Below are 5,818 nucleotides of genomic sequence, written 5' to 3'. Positions count from 1 at the left end.
TAAGGGCAATGTTAGGGTTATACATAAGGCATTAATTAGCAGGTCCCAGAAAAGTGGTATCTAACTCAACTTGGAGCTAAAATGGAGAAAACCATTGAATAAGAATGAATGAGTCAACAGGTGAAAGGGGCTGAACAGAGGGAGGGGTAGGAAGACATTCCTGCCTCTTGTGCTGCTGGGGCTGATATTTTAAGGCCAAGAGTGTCAGGAGAGGAGGCCGAAGAGGTGAGCAGGTGCTCGACATTGGAGGGCTTTGGATGCTACCCTGAGTGTTTGGCCCTTATCTTTGGGCCAGTGTTTCCCAAGTGTTGGTTTGGGCCAGGCTAAATGAAAATCATAGGGCACCCTATAAAAATACCACCCAGAGAGAATGCCCAGCCATAGGCAACTAAATATATATTTTTTCCTCAGTTTGTATCAAAATTTATCCCTTCAAGCTCTAGGGGGGGATAAAAAAATTCCCTAAAGAAGATTTTTTTTTCATATTTTCTGAAGAATTGCTTGACTAGTCTCCTTTCATTATGTAGTATAGTGACTTGGCCCTGTTGTTCTGGGAAAAGTTTTTGATGTTGTTGTTTGGTTTGGTTTGGTTTGGTTTGGTGGTTAAAGGGGTCTGTTTGTTTGTGGCCAGGCAAAACAAGAAAGGCCCTGTTCATGATTTTTCCTGCAACAATTGAGCTGTGGGCTTTCCATTGTGCCCCTAAGGGAGCTGGGATACTTGGGGCCATCTTCTCCCCAAATGACTGCAGGAGAAAGGCTCATGCAAGCATCCAGGGTGGCAGAATTAGAGGGCACAGTCCCACCCTATTTCCCTACCTTGGTCCAGACATTTCAAGGAAAGAACTTCCCTCCAATATGCCTCGCCTTCTTGAGCCTCCTCACTCTAGAATCGAGATCTCTGCTATCCTGATCTTATGAGGCCTGACCCTACAATAGGTCCCATCCTACCACACTGGGGGTGGGAGTGGGGCCAAATGGGGTTGTCATGGGGACAACCATGAAAGAGCTTAGGCCCAAGGGCCCTAGAATGCAATGAAGAATGGGTAGACTCTGGTGATGGAGCCACTGACAGAAGTGGAGGGGAGCTGCATTAGCAGGGACTGGGAGTTCAGATGGGGCAGGATGAGTCTGAGGAGCTGTGTGATCACAGAAGAGCATTCAGGTTAGCAGTTGCATGGGGGAGTTTAGGACATAGAGGAGTGGCCTGGTCTGGATATAGGTATTAGGGAGAAAAGTGGCCATTGGATGACATAGTAAGAGATGGCCCAGGAAGAGGATATAGAGTAAGAAGAGAAGGAGGAACACCAGAATTTAAGGTGCAAAGAGAAGTCCTTGGACAATAAAAAAGAATGGTTCATTTAATATATATATTTAAAGCAAGTAAATGTTATCAAAACAAATGAACTAACACTGAATCCTTACTCTGTGCCAGGTATTATTCTTAATCCTTTATCTACAATAATTCATCTCCCACAGGAATCCTCTGTGGTAATCAGTAGCAGATGCAACTGCCTCTATCTGCCTAAGGGCTCCACCCAGAGAATGACTGGCTGGAAGTACCAAGGATTTTAACCACCACATGAGCAGCCCTCAACCAAAGACTATGTATGGCTTGTTAGTGTATAAATACCCCAGTTCCCCCATTCACCTTGTGGGATGACTCTGCAGCTCATGTTCTACATAGTTTCCTGGAGTTCCCCAGTGGGAGTAGGCCCCATGGTCTACAATTGTACCTTCCTGGATAACCCACCCTTTAATGCCCTCACTTTGTGGACTCACTTCCTTACTCTACCTACCCATGTTTTTCTTCACCTTGCAAATTAACTACTTGCTCTTGAACCCTTGTCTCATAGTCAGCTTTCTGTAGGAATTCAAACTAAGATATAAATGAAAGATCACAGAAAATCTGAAAATAAACAATTGAAGGAATATAAACATCTAAATATAAATAAAAAACAATAATTTAGATGCAATGGTTGATAATCACCCACTCTCCGGGCTTAACAAGAATGTGTATTTAAACTCATACTAAATCTTTTAAGAAGCAAAACTCTTCCAGGATCATAAACACCACTCAGGGTTTTCTCTCTTTTGCCAGGCATCAAAGCCTTTTCCTCCCTTTTATATTAGAGGATAAAAAGCCTCCAAATACCTCCTGAAAAAAATACTAGCTAAAAAAGAGCCCAAGTTTGCTTTTCTAAATCCTCTCTACTCAGACACAGCTGTTAACCTGGTTTTAGGGGGATCCTAGCTCTTCCCATTTGCAAATCTGAGCTCATTAGAAAATAAAATTTTAAAAACCATAAACAAGGCAAAAATATGTTAAAATGATCTCTTCCTATACACTCTCTCAACGTATTAAGCTGCTTTTCTAAACACTGACGACTAGGGATCCTACCAATGTATTTTGTTTTGTGTTGATTATGTAAATCAAGCTCAATGAAACTTTTCCTATGTTGCAGTTTTTAAGATGTGTCAGAATATAGCACTGAGCAACAAAAATAATGGCAAATAAAAGGCCCTGTATTAATTTTTTAAAACTATGACAATATAGCAGGATAAAGGACCAAGTGCTAAGGGGAAAAATTAGTGAAATGGCTAATTGAAATTTTGTTGGTACTCCTTGATTATTTCCATTAGTGGCCATTGATTTGCTTAAAACAGCTTTTGTGACTCATAGTTATGATAAAATTTCATAAGTCTTGTGTTTTCTACAAGGGAACCTGGTTCAGTCAACACTTCCAATTACCAGCCATGTTGTAGATTTTATTAAACAAGTAAATACTCTTGAGAAGATATAAACAAAAGTATAAGTTACATATTTGCTTGTTGGTTGCACCTGATTAGCGTAAAACGTGGAGTCAAGATATTTGGGACAACTTAGTATTTAACTGATAAACATTGCTAATAAAACCACCCCTGTTGTCTTGCATGAAAATGTATATGTTTAAGAATAGTATGGACTTCCGGCCAAGATGGAGGCATAGGTAGACACACTGTGTCTCCTCACACAACCAAGATAGGGAAAGTAACAATTTAGAAACAGAGTAACAACCAGAACTGACAGAAAACTAAACTGTATGGAAGTCGGACAACCAAGGAGTTAAAATAGACACCTTCATCCAGACCAGTAGGAGGGACAGAGTCGGGCAGCGGGGCAGAGAGGGGTCTCGAAACAAAGAGAGTCGGGACTGGAGTAAGGCATCCCGGGCGCACAAGACCGAAGTGGGTGGGCCTTGGGTGCACAAGTGGCTGCTGGCGGACCCCGGCCAAGGGGTGGCAACTGGCAGACCCAGCGAGGCGGCAATTATGAGGCAAGGCACTGCATGCAAGACGGCTGGCTGACTGGGCAGTCCCAGCATCCCAGTGCTGGGAAATAGAACCTCCGGGCACTGATTGAAAACACCTGTGGGGCCTGAGGCGCATGAAGAGACTCCCAGCTTCACAGGAGAAGTGGTTGGAAAGACCCACGGGGTACACAAGCCCACCCACATGGGAATTAGCACCAGAAAGGCCCACTTTGCTTGGGGGAAGCGGCAGAAGGGACTGAGGTCCGACAGAGAGTGGAGTAAGTGCCATTGTTCTCTCTCGGATCCCACCCCCACATACAGCGTCACAACCCAGCAAAGTGGGTTGCCCTGCCCTGGTGAATACCTAAGGCTCTGCCCCTCATACCTAACAGGTGCAACCAGATCAAAGGGGGGAAAATGACTCAAACAGAAGAACAAATAAAAGCCCCAGAACTGATACTTTTAAGCAACCAAGAGATAGTCAACCTATCGGATGCACAGTTCAAAACACTGGTGATCAGGATGTTCACAGAATTGGTTGACTTTGGTCACAAATTAGATGAAAAAATGAAGGCTACAATAAGTGAAATGAAGAAAAATGCACAAGGAACCAAGAGTTATGGAAAGAAAGCTGGGTCTCACATCAATGGAATGGACTAGAAGGAAGAAAACAACATACAATCAGAAAAGAATGAAGAAATAAGAATTCAAAAAAATGAGGAGAGGCTTAGGAACCTCCAGGGCATCTTTAAACATTCCAACATATGAATTATAGGGTACCAGAAGAAGAGGAAGGGCAACAAGTGCAAAAGTTATTTGAACAAATAATAAAAGAGAACTTCCCCAATTTGGCAAAGGAAATAGACTTCCAGGAAGTCCAGGAAGCTCAGAGAGCCCCAAGGAAGGTGGACCCAAGGAGGAACACACCAAGGCACATCAGAATTACATTAGCCAAGGTAAAAATGAAGGAGAGGATCCTAGAAGGAGCAAGAGATAAGAAGACAGTCACCTACAAAGGAGTTCCCATCAGACTGTCAACTGATTTCTCAAAAGAGACCTTACAGGCAAGAAGGGTCTGGAAAGAAGTATTCTAAGTCATGAAAGGCAAGGACCTACATCCCAGATTGCTCTATCCAGCAAAGCTTTCATTTAGCATGGAAGGGCAGATAAAGAGCTTCTCAGATAAGGTCAAGTTAAAGGAGTTCATTATCACCAAGCCCTTATTTTATGAAATGTTAAAGGGACTTATCTAAGAAAAAGAAGACAAGAAAAAGAAGATAAAAAACATGTATAGTAAAATAATAGCAAACTCACAATTATTAACAACCACACCGAAAACAAAAACAAAAACAAACTAAGCAAACAACTAGAACAGGAACAGAACCACAGAAATGGTTCACATGGAGGGTTAGCAACAGGGGAGTGGGAGGAGGAGAGAGGGGGAGAAGGTATGGAGATTAAGTAGCATAGATGGTAGGTAGAAAATAGACAGGGGGAAGGCAAGAATAGTATGGGAAATGTAGAAGCTAAAGAACTTATGACACATGGGCATGAACTAAAGGGGGGAATGTGGGTGGGAGAGGGTATGCAGGGTGGAGGAGAATTAAGAGGGGTAATGGGACAACTGTAATAGCATAATCAATAAAATATATTTTAAAAAAGAATGAAAAAAGCTATTAATATTTTAAGCCTGGAATATAGACTCTATATCTTGAGGTCTGTAAAAGCCTTTTATATGGAAAAAAAATTCTTGCCATTCTATTTGAATCAGTGTTATGGCATACAAAAATGGTAATATCAATTTATTTGAGGGCTATTTGATACTATAACTTTGGGTTTTTATTTTCCTTCGATTCAGTTCAACAAACTTTAATGTTTAAATTTCTATTTTTTGTAGAGAGTCACTGGTAAATTCATTTCATATTGTTTTAAAGGCTGCTTTAATATGGATTGACTGATATATACCATATATACATAAAAAAGATTGGATGAAATAGCATGGAAACTGTAATAACATACAAAAGCAATGACAAGGGCTAAAATACATTCAGTGCGTATAGTGTGCCAGGTAGTCTTTACATGCACCATCTCATTTTAGTCTTATAATAAGTCCTTGATGTGAGTATCATCCCTATTTTAGAAATAAGAAAACAGGCATAGGGAGCTAAAACTTGCCTAAGATCATACTGTTAGGGGTGGCAGAGCAGAATTCAAACACAGCATCCTAGACTGGCTCTTGGTGCTAATTTGTAGTTAGCCATACCCGAGCCAGCAAAAATCAGTTATCTCAAGTAACTATCAAACACATATGAGAGACCAAACCTAGATATATGTCTATACTTATCAAGAGATATTCTTAACTAACAGCCCTTGTTTTACTTTCCAAGTGCCTTTACTTGTGTCAGCTTTGAAGCCAACTTCATGTCAGAGGAATTAATTACTCTAAGAATGAAGTTTAGGAGCAGGGGTCACTTAGTTTTGCCAAATTCCAAGGATGCTAGAGGTTGGCTGAGGGGATTTTGGAAATC

The sequence above is a fragment of the Phyllostomus discolor genome, chromosome X (assembly GCF_004126475.2).
Source record: "Phyllostomus discolor isolate MPI-MPIP mPhyDis1 chromosome X, mPhyDis1.pri.v3, whole genome shotgun sequence".
Classification (NCBI taxonomy): Eukaryota; Metazoa; Chordata; class Mammalia; order Chiroptera; family Phyllostomidae; genus Phyllostomus; species Phyllostomus discolor.
Note: the sequence above shows the minus strand (reverse complement) of the source record.